Below are 19,619 nucleotides of genomic sequence, written 5' to 3' on the forward strand. Positions count from 1 at the left end.
ATCAGCAACGATCATATTGAATGGTGAAGCAGGCTCGACTATTCTCCCGTCTACTCCTGCTCCTAGTTCTCATGTTGTTGGCTCCTTTATCTCTTGGCCTCTTATGGATTTTCACCAACGTTTTCCCTCGGACTTGACAGTCAACCCTAGCTTTCTAGAGAATAAGGTAGCTTCATTTGAAGAGGCCATTTTTAACTCATTTTTCCACAATACCAAAACCACAGTCTTTCCTTTACAGCTGCTTTTTAAATGTGCTGAATGGTCTTCCCTCGATCATCTTCCCATTTGTCGCTATCCTCTGTGCAATGCAAGATGTCCCCTAGAGGCAGAAACTCTAAGCTGTTTTAAAAAGTAGCTGGATCTGCACCTTAAGCACTGTAAGCTGCAGGGCTATGGGCCGGGTGCAGGAAAGTGGGATTAGAAAGGGCACCTGGGTGTCCTCAGGCTGGCATGGACAAGATGGGCCGAATGGCCTCCTTCTGTGCTGTAACTTTTCTATGGTTCTATCAGTCCTAGATTTGCTCTTTACAGCCCTGAACCTGCATAGTCTTGGCATGTTGCTCTGAAGCTGTTTTGGGTTTACTTTCTCTATTCACTTCTTATAAACTCCTGTGAAGTTCCCTCCTTTCGAGACCAAAGAGCCATGGTCTGTCAAGTTGTTTTGCAACTTTCTGCTCTCCAACAGCAGTGATCATCTCCATATCTGCATTGTGACCAGGGAATGACTGGCCCCCTTCTGTTGTAATGAGGTCTTCTGTACGCAGTATTCCAGGTGCAGCCTAACCAGGGGAATGCATAGCTTCATTGTGATCTCCGGGGATGTGATCTCTACTGAATTTGCAGTACAACCGAGCATCCTGTTCACTGTTCATTGCCTGGACTGTTTGGGCTTAGACACAGCGACTGATAAATCAGTCAGTCCTGGGCCGCCTGGAATTCCTTCTTTACTAATTTCTGTCCCATTCTTGGGTTAATGGTTAGTTGTTAATGCCAAATGCAATAACCTGCATTTATCTCCCTCATGTGTCGGCCTTTTCCAGTTGGTAGCATTCTTGTCTCTGAATCAAAAGCTGTGGGCTCAAAATCGCACCCCCCTCCAGAGACTTGAACACGTAGCCTAGGCTGATAGTTCAGTGCTGTACTGAGGGAGTGCTGCACATCAGTGTCCTTTTGTTTGCTTATTTTTTGGATGAGATTTTAAACCAAGGCCCTGCCCGCTCACTGAGTTTGACGTGAAAGGCACCATGGCAGTATTTCATTGAATGGCGGGGGAGTTATCCCAGTTAGCATCACTCAACAAATGGCATTAAACAGATGGGGTAGAATCTTACCCTGGTCGGGTGGGCTTGGTGGGGGCGGGTGAGGGTGGTCAGGAAGCCGTAAGGCGATTTCACGCTGGCGGGCTAATTAAGGCCTGCCAGAGTGATACGCGAGTGGCAGTGCTCAACGCTGCCTATGCAGGGGGTTGGTGGGAGTGGGGAGGAGGGCGGTGGGGAGTTTAAAAAAATATAAAGATATTAAAAATGCTATAAAACATGTCCCCTCACGGGACTCTATTGCTCACCATGTCAATGCACATCATTTCACGCTCGAGCGGGTCAGGCCCACGCCCACCCACCGAGGTTAAAATTCTGCCCCTGGGATTTATAAATTCATGCGATGTCCAGGAAACCATTGTTGATTATTGTGAAAACCCATCTGGTTCACTATCCTTTAGGGATGGAAATCGACTGTCATTACCTGTTCTGGCCTACATGTGACATTCGACACTACGAATGCGGTTGACTCTGAAATGGCCTAGCAAGCCACTCAATTGAATCACACTGCCAAAAAGTTTATAAGGAGTGAAACCTGACAGACCACTCAGCATTGACTTAGGCACTGGAAATGACAAGGGCAAATTCAGTCCTGTCGACACTGCAAAGTCCTCCTTATTAACATCTGGGGACTTGAGCCAAAATTGGGAGAGATGTCACACAGACTAGTTAGTCAATGGCGTGACATAATCATACTCAGGGAATCATACCTTACAGGCCACCACCATTGCAATCCCTGGGTATGTGCTATCTCACCAGCAGGACAGACCCAGCAGAGGTGCCGGCACAGTGGTATACAGTGGGGAGGAAGTTGCCCTGGGAGTCCTCAACATTGACTCCAGACACCATGAAGTCTCATGGCATCAGGTCAAACAAGGGCAAGGAAACCTCCTGCTGATTATGACATGCAGCCCGCCCTCCTGTTCTCCACCAACTTTAGCTGATGAATCAGTGCTCCTCCATGCTGAACACCATTTTGAGGAAGCATTGAGGGAGCTAGGGTGCAGAATGTACTTTGGGTGGGGGCCTTTAATGTCTATCACCAAGAGTATCTCAGTAGCACTACTACTGACCTACTGGCTAAGTCCTAAAGGACATAATTGTAAGACTGGGTCTGCAGCAGGTGGTGAGGGAATCAACAAGAGGGAAAAACATACATGTCGTCATACTCACCAATCTGTCTGCCGCAGGTGTCCATGACAGTATCGGTGGGAGTGACCCTTGAGAGCCCCTGCAGAGATGAAGTCCCAGCTTCACATTGAGATACCCTCCATTGTGCTGTGTGACACTACCACCGTGCTAAATGGGATAGATTTTGAACAGATCTAGCAACTCAACACTGGGCATCGATGAGGTGCTGCTGGCCATCAGCAGCAGCAGAATTGTATTCAACCACAATCTGTAACCTCATGGCCCAGCATATCCCCCAATCTGCTATTACCATCAAACCAGGGGATCAACCCTGATTCAATGAAGAGTGCATGAGGCCATTCCAGGAGCAGTACCAGGCATACCTAAAAATGAGATGTCAACCTGGTGAAGTTACAACACAGGACTACTTGCATGCCAAACAGTGTAAGCAGCAAGTGATAGACAGAGCTAAGCAATCCCAGAACCAACGGATCAGATCTAAGCTCTGCAGTCCTGCCGCATTCAGTCGTGAATGGTGGTGGATGATTAAACAACTCACTGGAGGATGAGGCTCCACATATATCCCTATTCCCAATGATGGGGGAGCCTAGCACATCAGTGCAAAAGATAAAGCTGAAGCAGTTTCAACAAGCTTCAGCCAGAAGTGCTCAGTGGATGATCCATCTCAGCCTCCTCTAGAGGCCTCCAGCATCACGGATACCAGTCTTCAGCCAAGTCAATTCACTCCACGTGATATCAAGAAACTGCTGAAGGCACTGGATACTGCAAAGGCTATGGGACCTGACAACATTTCAGCAATAGTACTGAAGACTTGTGCTCTAGAACTTGTTGCGCCCCTAGCCAAGCCGCTCCAGTACAGCTACAACACTGGCATTTATTCAGCTTTGTGGAAAATTGCCCAGGTATGTTCTGTACACAAAAAGCAGGATAAATCCAACCCGGCCAATTCTTGTCCCGTCAGTCTATTCTCAGCCATCAGTAAAGTAATTGAAAGGGTCATCAACAGTGCTATCAAGCACCACTGCTTAGCTATAACCTGCTCACTGACACCCTGTTTAGGTTCCACCAGGATCCCTTAGCTCCTGACCACATTACAGCTTTGGTTTAAACATGGACAAAAGAGCTGAACTCCAGAGGCGAGGTGAGAGTGACTGCCCTTAACATCAAGGGCCCATTTAAATAAATGTGGCATCAAGGAGTCCTAGATAAACTGGAGTCAATGGAATTTGGGGGAAATCTTTCGGCTAGATGGAATCATATTTCGCACAAAAGAAGATGGTTGTGGTTGTTGGAGGTCAATCATTTCAGTTCCAGATCATCATTGCAGGAGTTCATCAGGGTACTATCCTCAGACCAACCTTTTTCAGCTGCTTAAGTGTGTACCATCTACAAGATGCATTGCAGGAATTCATCAAGGCTCTTTAGACAGTACCTTCCAATCTTATGACCACCACCATCTAGAAGGACAAGGTTGGCAGATGCATGGGAATACCACCACTTGGAAGTTCCCCTCCAAGACACTCACCATCCTGATTTGGAAATATATCGTCGTCCCTTCACTGTCACAGGGTTAAAATCCTGGAACTCCCTCCCTAACAGCACCATGGATGTGCATCAGCTCAGAAGATGAGTAATAAGGACTGAAAACGTTAACTCTGTTTCTCTCTCCACAGATGCTGCCAGGCATGCTAAGTTTTTCCAGCATTTTCTGTTTTTATTTCAGATTTCCAGCATCCACAGTGTTTTGCTTTTGTCTTAGTAATCCAGAGGCCCTGGGTAATGCCCTGTGGACATGGGTTCAAATCCTACCACAGCAGCTGGTGGAGTTTAAATTAGTCAATAAAACTGGATTTAAAAGATAGCTTCAACAGTGGTGACCACAAACCCATCACCAATTGTTGTATAAATTCATCTGGTTCTCTGGAAATTTGCTGTCCTTACCAGGTCTGCTTTACATGTGACTCCAGGCCCACAGAAATGTTTATGCTTGACTCTTAAATCAACACTCTGGTAATAGTACTGAAGACTTGGGGCTGAATTTTCCCGCCGTTGGGGGGAGGTTGATGGGTGGGCGCGTACAGGCTTGCTTTCGATCTGTGCCCCTAATTGGAGGTGCATCGCCATTTTACATGGGGGAGCCAATTAAGGCCAGCCCAGCGTGATGTCAGCACAGAAGTGCTATGTGCTCACTGTGCAGGCTGGTGGGGGTGGTGGTGGGGGGGGGGGGGGGGGGGGGGTGGGGGGGGGGGGTGGGGGGTGGAATCCCAAAATCGAGAGTTCGCTATTTCACGCATGCACACGAAAGAGCGCACTCATCTCCCTGAGGCTAAATGCTGCCTCAGGGAGATGGGTTGTATGTGTAAAAAAGATGAAAATAGAATAATAAAATTTCTTTAACATGTTCCCTCATGTGACAGTATCACATGAGTTGGGACTTGTCCATAATTTTTACAAAATCTTTATTCAAGTTTTTTAAAGCCGACATGAAACTTCATCCCGCCTGTGGATGAGGTTTCATGTTTTTTCTAATTCCCGCCGGGGTTCCTGGCCTGGCCGACAACTTTAAGGTTGGACGGGCAGGTCCTTTAATTACTTAACTGGCCCTGTCAATGGCCTCAATTTTGCTGCTGATTTTGCTGCGCTCCAGCCATCCTGAAAATTTAAACCGGGTGCGTTGACATCGGGAGTTCCCCCCGACATCATTGTGCATCATTTTATGTGTCGGCGAGCGGGCCCCACCCCTGTGCCCAACTCATAAAATCATGCCCTTGAGCTCCAGAACTAGCTGCGCCCCCAGCCAAGCTGTTCCAGTACAGCCACACCACTGGCATCCACCCAACAATGTGGAAAATGGTCCAAGTATGTCCTGGACAAATCCAACCCAGCCAGTTACCACCCCATCACTCTACTCTCAATCATCAGCCAAGTGATGGCATGTGTCGTTAACAATGCTGTCAAGTGGCACATACTCAGCAATAACCTGCTAACTGACTTTGGGTTCTTACTCACTAAGTTTGGGTTCTGCCAGGGCCATTCAGCTCCTCACCTCATTATAGCCTTGGTCCAAACACAGGCAAAGGAGCTGAACTCAAGAGGTGAGGTGAGAGTGACTGTCCTTGACATCAAGGCAACATTTGACTGAGTTTAGCATCACGGACCCCCGGCAAAACTGAAGTCTATGGGGATCAGGGAATAACTCTCCACTGGCTGGAGTCATGTCTAGCACAAAGGAAGGTGGTTGTGGTTGATGGAAGTCAACCATCTCAGTCCCAGGACATTACTGCAGGAGCTCCTCAGGCTAGTGTCCTAAGCCTAACCATCTTCAGCTGCTTCATCAATGACCCTCCCTCCTTCAGAAGTGGGTGATGATTGCATAATGTTCAGTCCGAGTCCAAATGCAGGAAGACCTGGACAACATTGAAGCTTCAGCTGATAAGTAGCAAGTAACATTCGTGCTACACAGGTGTCAGGCAATGACCATCTCGAACAGGAGGGAGAATCCAAACATATACCCTTGACATACAACGGCATTACAATTGCTGAATCCTTGACTATCAACATCCTGGGGGTTACCGTTGTGAAGGAATCTAAATTTTTAAATTTAAGTGGGATGTTTTTGAGCCAGATCCTACTTCAAAACTGAAGCTGAAGTGAAAATGAAACTGAAAGGAAAGTGGTAGAGGTAAACACAGAAATGAAAATGAACCAACCTTTAAGGAAATCAGGAGCAAGCTGAGGTTGGAAAATCAAAACTAAACCATGTTGTAAGATGTAAAAGGACACAAGCTGTGCAGTAGCAGTTGCTGAGTCCACTGGAGCAGAACTGACAAGCAGAAGAAAACTGGAGAAGAAGAGGCTCAATCCAGAGGTTGTGAATAAGCTAAGACAGTAAGTTGCTGGAGCTGTTTCCGTTGTTTGAAGATAACATTAGTGGATCTATTCCATCCAGACTGAGTTGAGTAGGCTCTGCAGATATGTAAAAAACAAAAAACTGCGGATGCTGGAAATCCAAAACAAAAACAGAATTACCTGGAAAAACTCAGCAGGTCTGGCAGCATCGGCGGAGAAGAAAAGAGTTGACATTTCGAGTCCTCATGACCCTTCGACAGAACTAGGTAAATCTCAGGAAGGGTTGAAATATAAGCTGGTTTAAGGTTGGGGGGTGGGGGTGGGGGGGGGGGTGGGGGGCGGATGCGGTGGTTGGGTTGGGGGAGAGAAGTGGAGGGGGGTGGTGTGGTTGTAGGCAAAAGCAGTGATAGAAGCAGATCATCAAAAGATGTCACAGACGGCAGAACAAAAGAACGCATAGGTGTCGAAGTTGGTGATATTATCTAAATGAATGTGCTAATTAAGAATGGATGGTAGGGCACTCAAGGTATAGCTCTAGTGGGGGTGGGGGGAGCATAAAAGATTTAAAAATATTTTAAAATAATGGAAATAGGAGGGAAAAAGAAAAATCTATATAATTTATTGGAAAAAAACAAAAGGAAGGGGGAAGAAACAGAAGGGGGGTGGGGATGGAGGAGGGAGGTTAAGACCTGAAGTTGTTGAATTCAATATTCAGTCCGGAAGGCTGTAAAGTGCCTAGTCGGAAGATGAGATGTTGTTCCTCCAGTTTGCATTGGGCTTCACTGGAACAATGCAGCAAGCCAAGGACAGACATGTGGGCAAGAGAGCAGGGTGGGATGTTGAAATGGCAAGCGACAGGGAGGTTTGGGTCATTCTTGCGGACAGACCGCAGGTGTTCTGCAAAGCAGTCGCCCAGTTTACGTTTGGTCTCTCCAATGTAGAGGAGACCGCATTGGGAGCAACGAATGCAGTAGACTAAGTTGGGGGAAATGCAAGTGAAATGTTGCTTCACTTGAAAGGAGTGTTTGGGCCCTTGGACGGTGAGGAGGGAGGAAGCCAGCCTCCGCGTTCAAAGGATCATCCTCCACCATTTCCGCCAACTCCAGCATGATGCCACTACCAAACACATCTTCCCTTCACCCCCACTGTCGGCATTCCGTAGGGATCGTTCCCTCCGGGACACCCAGGCCCACTCCTCCATCACCCCCTACTCCCCAACCCCCACCTGTGGTACCTCCCCATGCCCACGCAAAAGATGCAATACCTGCCCCTTCACTTCCTCTCTCCTCACCGTCCAAGGGCCCAACCACTCCTTTCAAGTGAAGCAACATTTCACTTGCATTTCCCCCAACTTAGTCTACTGCATTCGTTGCTCCCAATGTGGTCTCCTCTACATTGGAGAGACCAAACGTAAACTGGGCGACCGCTTTGCAGAACACCTGCGGTCTGTCTGCAAGAATGACCCAAACCTCCCTGTCGCTTGCCATTTTAACATTCCACCCTGCTCTCTTGCCCACATGTCTGTCCTTGGCTTGCTGCATTGTTCCAGTGAAGCCCAACGCAAACTGAAGGAGTAACACCTCATCTTCCAACTAGGCACCTTACAGCCTTCCGGACTGAATATTGAATTCAACAACTTTAGGTCTTGAGCTCCCTCCTCCATCCCCACCCCCTTCTGTTTCTTCCCCCTTCCTTTTGTTTTTTTCCAATAATTTGTATAGATTTTTCTTTTTCCCTCCTATTTCCATTATTTTAAAATATTTTTAAATCTTTTATGCTCCCCCCACCCCCACTAGAGCTATTCCTTGAGTGCCCTACCATCCATTCTTAATTAGCACATTCGTTTAGATAATATCATCAACTTCGACACCTATGTGTTCTTTTGTTCTGCCGTCTGTGACATCTTTTGATGATCTGCTTCTATCACTGCTTTTGCCTACAACCACACCAACCCCCTCCACTTCTCTCCCCCCACCCAACACCCCCCCACCACCCCCCGCACCACCACCCCCCCCCCCCACCTTAAACCAGCTTATATTTCAACCCTTCCTGGGATTCACCTAGTTCTGTCGAAGGGTCATGAGGACTCGAAACGTCAACTCTTTTCTTCTCCACCGATGCTGCCAGACCTGCTGAGTTTTTCCAGGTAATTCTGTTTTTGTTCTGCAGATATGTACCATTTGTGGTGAAGGACCTCGGGTTGGTTATGCACTGCTGTTGGCTGGGGATCAGGCTAGCTCAAGAAGTAGAGTGGCTGAAATACCTCATGACAAAAACAGAGTTCGATGGACTTTGTGACTCACTGTGATCACTAAGATCTGAGTAGGCTGCTGAAATAATTTATAAGATCTGTTTTAGTTGTATCTGTCATTGCCTGTGCAATTTATAGTTTATATTTCACCACGATTTGCCTGTTAATTCATGTTTAACTCAGCTAATTCTGGAAGTGAGAGTATAGGTTAAATAGTATTTGCTTGGCTGACTTTTGTAAAAAATTCTTCTGTTTGAAACTGTGGAATTTGGTGGTTTTGTTCCTTTAGTAAGTAACTTGGATTTTGTATTTGTTCTATTAAAAGAAAAATACTAGTCTCTACCGAGATCATAACACCATTGACCAGAAACTTACCTGGACCAGCCGGATAAATACTGTGGTTACCAGAGGCTAGGAATTCTGCGTGAAGTTGTTCACATTCTGACCCTCCAAAGCCTGTCCACCATCTACAAGGCACAAGTCAGGAGTGTGATGGAACATTCTCCACTGCCTGGATGAGTGCAGCTCCAACAACACTCAAGGTGCCCGATATCATCCAGAGCAAAGCAGCCTGCTTAATCGTCACCGGCAAACAACAAACGAAACGTTCACCCCCTACACCAATGCACAGTGGCAGTGAAGTGTACCATGTATAAGACACACTGCAGCAATTTACCAAGCCTCCTTCAGTAGCACCTTCCAAGCCCACAACTTCTACCACCTAGAAGGGCAAACAAAGCAGACGCATGGAAATACCACTGCTTCAAAGTTCCCTTCCAAACCACACGCCATTCTGACTTGGAACTATATCGCCATTCCTTCACTGTCTCTGGGTCAAAATCCTTACGCACCCTTCCTTTCAGTCTTGCTGGGAGGGTGTGTCCCCGACCCGAACGAGAGTAAAATACTGCAAAAATGATGTTGGGCGAGTGTCTCAACGTCATGGTGCACTTTCGCAATATGTTGCTCGGCAGGCGCACGTGAGAGGCAGCAGCACGCCCGCTGACAATTAACAGGCCTATTAAGGCCCTTAGACAATTAATTAAAATGGATTTTTCGCTTCCCGTCCAACTGTTCGATTGGCGGGCGGACGAAAAGGCCAAGCGGCCTTTGTAAATTTTTTTTACGAAACCTCATCCACGGGCGGGCTGAGGTTTCCAACAGGAATCAAACATAAAAATGTTTAAATATCATTTATAACATGTCCCTGGCTCATGTCATGACAGAGTCACATGAGGGGGCACGTTCGCCTTATTTTCTAAATCTTTATTTACGCTATCCTAAATCTTCAGCTCCCCGGGGCAGCTCCGTGCCTTCAGGGAACTTTCTGTGGGCGCACACGCGCCAACTCCCGCCCCCACCCCCATCCCGGCAGCGCTCAGCATAGCATAGCGTGATTCATACACTGGCTGGCCCGACGAGGGCAAAATTCAGCCCCAGATCTTTATTGAATTCAAGCTCCACCATCTGCCATGGTGGGATTCGAAACCAGTCTCTAGAGCATTATCCTCTGGGTTATTAGTCTCTGGATTATCAGTCCAATGACAACACCACTACTCCACCGCTTCCCCACATAGCATGCCAAAAGAAAGGAGGAAAAAAGTATGATCTGCCTCCCTGTTTTCTTATTTATGACTGACATTTCCCATTAAAAATGCATTAACACTGAGAAAGACACAGACACCTACATGTTGACGAAGCTCATTTTTAAAAACTAATTGGAACGTTTCCTGCCAGTCACATTTTTTTTTTCCTTTTTCTATCAACTCGTTCTGCTGGGCAGAAATGTCTTGTTACTTACATTAATGATCAGCAACAAACCCAGTCATCTCAATGTATACGTCGAATAAGTTGGCGATGAATCTGGGCTGCACCACATTAGAATTCCAGAATATTCTCCATCTTCATTCAGAATGTGTAACCATGCTGTTGCAGAATGAGGACTGTCAGGAGAAGAGCAAGACATCGCATTTGCTGGGAATGTGAAATCAAACCAGAAAATGCCGGAAATACTCAGCAAATCTGGTCACATTTGTGCAGAGTCGAACCGCGGCCGGAATGTTCTGGCCCCCAACACGGCAGGTTCCCCCCCACCCCGGCAGAGCCGGTGAGCTAGTCAAAAGCCCATTGACTTTGGCGGGATTGGAAGATCCCGCTGGCAGGGGGGTCTGGAAAATTCCGGCCAGAGGGTTAACATGTTTCAGGACTGTGACCTTTCACCCGAACTTTTTGTTCAAGGCACATGGGGCTCTGGAGACATGCTAGGAGGCGGGGCATCTCGGAAAATGGCAGCAGGAGAGAGCCCAGCATTTTTCCACCACCACGATGTAACACCAGCGGTGGGAGGCTTACTGGCGCGGCTGCCCACCAATCAGTGGTGGGGGCCACTGGAACCATTTAAGTGACCAATTAAGAGTCACTTCCTTCCCCCTGCTGGCATTTTACCAAGATGGCTGCTGCTGTGTGAGGAGACCGCCAGGTAAACCCTGGCAACCTCCCGGCAGATTCCCGGGGTAACGAGGTGGGGGCAGGTGCAGTGTGTGGTAGCATCCTTTATGGCTGCTTCATGGTCCACGCAGGGGCCCCTTGGTGGCAAAGACTGCCCCCAGGTCTATGATGCCATCGCTGGAGCGTGCATTCCCGCCAAGCGAAGGTGCCTGCCAGCCTGGCCCTGGCACTGTGTGAATAATTACGTTGCCTTTAGGGGACGTCAACATGAAGGCACCTCCTTATTCTTCCTGCAACCTCAACCTCTATAGGGGGCGCTGCTGAGGCTGCCAAGCTGCCGGATCTCTGATTGGGCAAACAGCTCTGTGAGGTGGACCGCTGTCCTCAGTTGGATGGTGGTCCCAGCAGCAGCCTGTCAACTGGCCATTGCAGGTAAAATGCTTCCTGGGGTCCTGTCGTCCACCCATCCAGGGTCATGTCCCGACAGTGGGCTTCTTACCTTTCGGGGAAATTCTGACCATGTTGTCATGTCCAATTTTTAGCTGTATAAACAAAGATGTTTTTTGTTGTGCAGTCAGGGCAACCTGAAAGACTCCCTTCCAAGCAAATCTCAGAAAAAGACCTGCAAATGCGGGTGTTTACGAAAAAGGGAATTGAGGTGATAAGCTATTTATATTTTATTCATTCATGGGATGTGGGCTTCACTGGCTGGGCCAGCATTTATTGCCCATCACTAGTTACCCATGAAAAGGTGGTGGTGAGCTGCCTTCTTGAACCGCTGCAGTCCATGTGGTATAGGTACACTCTCTGTGCTGTTAGGAAGGGAGTTTCAGGATTTTGACCCAGCAACAGTGGCGATATGTTTCCTAGTCAGGATGGTGAGTGACTTGGAAGGGAGCTTCCAGGTGGTGGTGTTCCCATCTATCTGCTGCCCTTGTCCTTATAGATGGTAGCGGTCGTGGGTTTGGAAGGTGCTATCATGAGTGTGTTGCCAGTCAAGTGGGCTGCTTTGTCCTGGACGTTGTCAAGCTTCTTGAGTGTTGTGGGAGCTGCACTCATCCAGGCAAGTGGAGAGTATTCCATCACACTCCTAACTTGTGCCTTGTAGATGGTGGACAGGCTTTGGGGAGTCAGGAGGTGAGTTACTCATCACACAATTCCTAACCTCTGATCTGCTGCTGTAGCCACTGTATTTATATGGCTTTGAAATAAATTTTAGACCATATAATTTTAAAAGATACATTTCTGTGAAGCATTTCAGGAAACAATTCAATCAATTCATTGTGATCGCAGCATCAACCATGTCATCAAAATTTCAGTCGCTTCGGAAGGAGCAATGGCAAAAGATTGCTTCGTTGAATCTTTTAGCACAGAAAGAGTCCATTTGACACATTGTGCCTATGGATTTTTTTTGAAAAGAGTTATCCAAGTAGTCTCACATCCCTGTTTTTAGTCCAAAATCCAACAGATATATCACTTTCAATAATGTATTCAATTCTTTTTTGCAAGTTACAGTTGAATTTTCTTTCACCACCTTTTCAGGTAGCACATTCCAAATTATAACTTGCTGCATGAAAGATATCTCCCTATTTCCTCTCTCAACTTTGATACAGACGTGGCTGCAATTAAGAGCTGAATGTCAAAGGAGAGATGGAAACATTGACTAAGGATGCCACAAGGAGCCCTAGTAAACCTGGGGTCATTTGTAGGTGGAGCGAAAGGGAAACGATTTCATTGGCTGGAGTCATGCTTGACACAGAGGAAGTAGGGAGCATGACCCCACCAGAGAACATCGAACCAGTATTTCCACAACTGTCACTGACCTCAGCTCCTCTGGAAACTTTTCCAGAATGGCCTCCAAGCTCATTGCTCCCCACACATGCCCATTCCACCTTCTTCCCAAAATCCACAACCAGGATTGGCCTATAGGACTCACCACTTCTGCTTGGTTTCAGGTTCTGGGCCCTAATTGCCTCTTTATTACTATGGACAGCTAATCCCTCTACACTCCCATTCCCACCAGGATGGTTTAAGGACCCTCTGCTTCTTCCTTGAAAAGAAACCCAACTGGACCCCATTGACCTCCACCTTCTGTTGCCTGACTGAGCCTGCTCTCACGTTGAGCAACTTTTGCTTTGACTCCATTCATTTCCCCCATATTAAAGGATATTGGGATGGAAGAACATAAGGACTTAAGAAATAGGAGCAGGAGTAAGCCATTTGGCCCCTTGAGCATGAGCCACCATTCAATAAGACCGATCTGATTGTGGCCTTAATTCCACATTCCTGCTTACCCAATACCAGCCCCCCACCCCACCAAATCCACCCAACCTTTGGGTCTCTTGTAGATCAAAAAACTGTCCTACTCAACCTTAAATATATTAAAGGACTCAGCCTCTACTGCCTCTGGGGTTGAGAGTTCCATAGATTAGTGATCTTCTGAGAGAAGACATTTCTCCTCACCTCCATCTTAAGTGGGAGAATCCTTATTTTGAAACTGTTCCCCCTTGTTCTAGATTCCCAGACGAGGGGAAACATCCTCTCAAATTCTACCCTGACAAGCTGCCACAGAACCTTATATATTTCAATAAGGTCACCTCTTATTTTTCTGAAATCCAATACTCAGCCAGCTCAACTTTCAACATAAGACAACTCCTTCATCCCAGGAATCAGCCAAAAATGCAACTTTCCTGAACTGTCTCCAATGCAAGTATAATTCTCTGGCATAGGTTCCCCAAGCCCGTCCTGAACACAGAAACATAGGAACAGGAATAGGCCATTTGACCCCTCCGGCCTGTTCTGCCACTCAGTGAAATCGTGGCTGACCTGTGACCTAACTCCATTTACCACACAGCCCTTAATACCTGTGGCTAACAAAAATCAACCAATCTCAGTTTTAAAATTAACAATTGCTTTCGCATTAATTGCCATCTGCAGAAAAAAGTTCCAAACGTCCACCACCCTCTGCATGATGAAGTGTTTCCTAATTTCACTCCTTTAAGCTATGAATCTAATTTGCCTGACTGTGTCCCTGTGTCCTGTAAGACCCTGTACCTGGGGTGGAGCTTTAAGGCCCCAGACTGACAGGGCCGGGGCAGTAAAATGCAGTGAGCCATTCAGAAATCCAATCACTTCAGCAGGACTGCAAGATCCCGCCGGGGGGGGGGGGGGGGGGGGGGGGGGGTGGTGGGGGAGAAGGGCCATAAAATTCCGCCCCCCACCCCCGATCTAAAGGCTCTTGTCTCTGTGATTATCAATGACAAACAACAACTTGAATGAGGTTCCACTAAACATGATACACCTTTATTAAGTCACTAATCAACGGTACACACTCACAATAATATCGGTTCCTTTGCTTTGTTGCAGGCTGAGGTCCGAGTCGGTGGTCAATCCGACGATGAATCCTCAGTGTGCAAATTCTGAGTGAACGGCCAAATAATTCTAACCCACTGCAGCAAAGATGTTTCTGTGGACTCTTTCTTTACACCTTTCTTTGTTCTGGCCTTTTGTAGCAGGTAAAGCCTGCTTTTAGTCCATTTAATTGGTTTTTAATTACATCACTGTTCATCTCCGTGCTTTCTCCAGATGTCTCCTGGTTAATCCCCCTTTGAAAGCTACATTTGTTATCAGTCTCCAGAGATGGGAGAAGGTGGCACCTTTATTGTTCCTTAACAGGTTTCAGCCTGTTTATCTTCCCTGCTACAAGCACTCCTACAGTTTAAGCCATTTTGCAGAACTAGTTGATTCTAGCAAGGCTTTGTCTTGACTAAATTAACCATCATGCTTTGCGTTTCGAGCCCACTGTGATGTTCAGTACAGTTCTTCAGACATCTTTGGTCGGAGTTCTTCTTTCACCTCGATGTTCCATGTTACCGCTATGAGACAGAGTCCACTTATAGGGTTACACCACAACCAGTCTACATTCATTAATATAAAATAAATAAAGAAGCAGTTACACAGTTAAAAAGTGAATATATATTAAAAAGGTAAATAATACAATGGCTTACAGTTCCCTAGTCCTAGACTCCCCAACCAGCGTAATAGTTTCTTCCAATCAGCCCAGTCTGTACCACCTTATACCTCGAATACTTTGATCAAATAATGCCTTAATCTTCTAAATTACATGAAATTCCCTTCTGTTTAATCTCTCTCTATAAAATAAGCCTTGGATTCCAGGTATCATTCTAATAAATCCCATGCTGCACCCCCTCCAAGATCAATACATCCTTCCTAGGAGATGGTGCCCAGGACTGCATGCAACACTCTATTTGTAGTCTGATTTTGTATATGTGAAACATGATTTCTACCCCCCACTATTCTAGGCCTTTAGATATAAAAAACAGCATTCCATTAGCCTTTTTGATAACTTTCTGCACCTGTTCATAACATGTTAATAATGTCTGCCTGGATTCCAAATGTCTTTGGACCCCTACTGTTTCTAGCTTTCACCATTTAGAAAGTACCCTGTTCTATTTTTTTTATGTCCAAAGTGGACAACCTCACATTTTTCTACATTGAAATCCATTTGCCATAATTGTGCCCATTTATTTAATTTATCATTATTGCTTTGTAATAATCCGTTTCTATCCATTTTGCTTATAATACCACCTATCTTTATGTCATCACCAAATTTAGACATGTTGTGGCTTTCTATCCCATCATGTAAATTATTTATTAGTATAGTAAATACTTGAGGTCCAACACAGATACTTGTGGGACACCACTGCCAATTAGAGGACCTGCACATAAACCCTATTCTCTGTCTATTTCCACTCAACCAATCTCCCAACCAGGTCAATCATTTATCTGCAATTCCATGAGCTTCAACTTCAGCTAACTGCCTCTTATGAGAGACCTTATAAAAGGTCTTCTGTAAGCCCACGTAAATAACATTCGTAGGGAAAAAAAATTCTTCTATTGCCTCTTCAAATACAAATCTACTAGATCCATCTGACCAATTTATCTACCTTCTCTGTCTTAAGGGTTGAAATCCATTGTAGTCCTAGTCCCCTCTCTAAGCATAGTGATAGCTGCTGTTCACACAGCTTCTACCTCTTCCAGAACTTGTCCCAATATCCCATGTATCTGAAAGCTTTCCTTCAGTACCATCTGTCTCGTTCTGCATTGACACATTTAATCTGTTTCTCTCTAGCTGTTCGCACTCATTCAATGTCAAAATGTATGATGTTGGTGGCCAAGCCTCAGGCTTCAAAAGCTAACACCTCATTAAAAAGTTAGCCTTATTTAATCATGTGTATCGGGAAGATAAAACCTCCTGCGGTGGCTTTCATTTTGATTTATTCATTCATGGGATGTGGCAAGTCCAGCATTTATTGACCAATCCTAATTGCCCTTGAGAAGGTGGTGGTGAGCTGCCTTCTTGAATCGCTGCAGTCCACAATGCTGTACAGGGCTGGATTTGCCATTGTAATTTCCGATACCTAGGTTGATGCAGAGTGGTCTGTCCAGTTTCATTCTGTTTATATATATATAGCAGTTTGATACAACTGAGCAGCTTGCTGACCATTTTAGAGGGCATTTTAAGAGTCAGCCTAATTTGCTGTAGCCCTGGAGTCACATATAGGCCAGACCAAATAAGGACAGCAGATTTCCTTCCATAAAGGTCATTAGGGGAGGAATCGTCCAGTCCCATTGGCAGCGGGCATGAGCACAAAATATGGCAAGAAGGCCAAAAATCAATTTTATCGTGAAACCACTTTGCAATCGTCCTCTTCCACTGCCATGTGTCACAATAGCAGCAGTGTGTACCATCTACAAGATACATTGCAGGAATTCAGTAAGGCTCCTTAGACAGCACCTTCGAAACCCATGATCACTACCATCTAGAAGACAAGGGCAGCAGATAGTTGGGAACACCACCACCGGGAAGTTCCCCTCCAAGCCATCCTGACTTGGAAATATATCACCATTCCTTCACTGTCATTGGGTCAAAATCCTGGAGCTCCTTTCCTAACATCACTGTGGGCGTACCTACACCACATGGACTGCAGCGGTTCAAGAAGGCAGCTCATCATCACCTTCTCAAGGGCAATTAGGGATGGGAAATAAATGCTGGCCCAGCCAACAAAACCCACATCCTGTGAATAAATTTAAAAAAAGGAAATTAATTTCAATACAGGAGAATCTCATAAGCCCTGCTCACCGAAATTATCTCCCCACACTGGAACATAACGCTGATGTGTTTCATAACTGTACATAAGCAACGTTTCCCTGGTGAGCTGCACTTTGCTCAGGACTTCAAGCTTTCTTTGCCTACCTTGCTTTAGGCAGCACATGTGCTCATTAGGGCCAGGGCTTGAAAGCAGCGCCACATCCCTTTAAGGGGGACTCAAGGGCAGGTATCTACCAACCAGACCAGCCGTAAGATGGGGTTGGCTTTTCAATGGCTGCTGGTCTAGGTCTTGATTGGGGAAGGAGGAGAAGTTCCTCAGGCAAGGGGGGGGTGGGGAGGTGGGCAGAGTGAGGCCTGTACTGGGGAAGGTGGTAATCCCAAGGTGTGCATGGGGGTACATCTTGATCTGTGCAAGTGACCTCGAGATGGTGAGGGCTGAGGAGGCAGTATCCAGAGTGGATGAGGCCAGATGGAGATGTGAGGGTGTGCGAGAGGGAGTGAGTGGTGATGTCCCTTGAGCTGGCAGGGAGATCCCAGTGATTGTGTGAGTGTGAGTTGAGAGTGGTGAGATGGTTGACTTACCCTGGCGGCACAGATGAGATCATTCATCTGTTTTCTGCCCTGGATGGCCGACCTCTTGTGTGCAGCATTGGCACTGACCATCTCTGGCACCGCCTCCCAAGCCAGAGTGGTGAGACTGATAGGCCTCCTGCGGCCAGATGAGGGGTAGGGGACAATGCAGTGGGCCTCCGCAGTGTCCAAAATCTGCCCCAGGGATGTGTCACTGTATCGGGGGGCTGCATTCCTCTCGGCGTTTGGGGCCAGGTCTTCACCGGAGCAGTCCTGGGCTGCGAGCATTGAGGAATGTGTGTGCGGCTGCGGTTTAAATATAGAAACCAGCGTGAGGAAGCGGCGAGGAGACAGCGTGGTGGGCCAATAGGAGGCTGCCCACCACCGAGGTGGCGTGCTTCCTGTGGCTGCATAATTAATGAGGCGGGAAAGGGACGAGAAACACAAAAACCTGCCATTGTGGCCGGTTTGTAAAATGTCTTTTTTCACGCCCACTACCACATTGAGTGCAAACCTGGGACGATTTTGCCCTAGAGTGTGGTATTTTTACAATCCTAGCCCCTTTACATTGGAGCTACAAGATCAGATGTATCCCCTGGTTAATTTCCCTCAGAGTTAACTTCAGCCAGAGGAAGCTGGACTGACGAATGTGTTTTTTGGTCCGGTGAATCTAACTTGCCACTGAGCTAAAGGAAGAAAATCACCCAGGAGTTATTGCTTTTTCCTGATAGTCTAAATTCCAATAATATTTTAGCTAGATGAAAACATTCCCCAATATTATACGGGTCCAGATTAACTCCTCAGTAAATATTCCCCCACCATCAAGGGAATAGGAGATGGGTTCAATGAGTGTTTGATACAGAAGTTTTGGTGAGACAATTTAAGTTTTGAGAATACACACAAATTTATTATTATAAGCAAGCATGCAATATGGTGGCTATACAAAGAGTATACTTCGCAAAACTAAATGAGTCCCAAAAAGAATAGATAACTAGTTCTTATCTTTATAAGAGCAACTATTTAACTTGGTTATGAATGTAAGAATCCTAAATGTAATTAAGTAAGTAAGGATATCCGTCAAATATTGGAGTGATATTACCTTGATACCCCAGTGAGATTCAATAGGCTCAGATCAGGTCTGAAGCCAATTGACGATGGTTTCATGGTCACCTTCAGGTTAGCTTTTAATTCCAGGTTTATTAATTGGGCTTAAATTCCACCAGCTGCTGTGGTGGAATTTGAACCTGTGTCCCCAGAGCATTAGCCTGGGCCTATGGATTACTAGTCCAGTGACAATACCAATATGCAACCACCTTCTCTGGGTGACACCTTTACATATTTCTACTTCTATGGCTTCTCTTCACACTCCCACACCATTACCCCTGGTGTCCACCAAGGATTGCCCCCATCCCATACCAAACCATGCTATTTTTCATGTACATATTGTCCTTTGATGACACAGAGTAAGGTTCCACATGTACGCTGATGCCATCCAGGTCTACCTTAGCACCACCTCACTTTTTCTGATTTGTCACTTTGGTGCCTGGCTGATTCTGTTTTCCCCCCTGGCCGCTATCTGCAGCTGAATCAGAATTAGTGGCCAATTTGGCCCTGAGCCTCTTTGAGGCAAGACAGTTGCATGCCATGAGATGCCACTGACATAAAAATGGCATTGGGTGCGTACATGGTGGGTGAGTTTGCGATACACTCCCCATTTAAAAAATTTTAACCCCCTGCCTGACAATCCCCTGTTTGTTGATGGGTAGGAGTGGCTGGAGAAGCATTAATATCAAGCCCTGCATTGCTATTTGTAGAATGTGGGTGGCACTAGGCATATCTATACCCATCATTGAGGGCATTAAGCACAATCACATTGGATAGGATCAGAGTTGCATGTAGG

This window comes from Carcharodon carcharias, chromosome 4 (assembly GCF_017639515.1).
Source record: "Carcharodon carcharias isolate sCarCar2 chromosome 4, sCarCar2.pri, whole genome shotgun sequence".
Lineage (NCBI taxonomy): Eukaryota > Metazoa > Chordata > Chondrichthyes > Lamniformes > Lamnidae > Carcharodon > Carcharodon carcharias.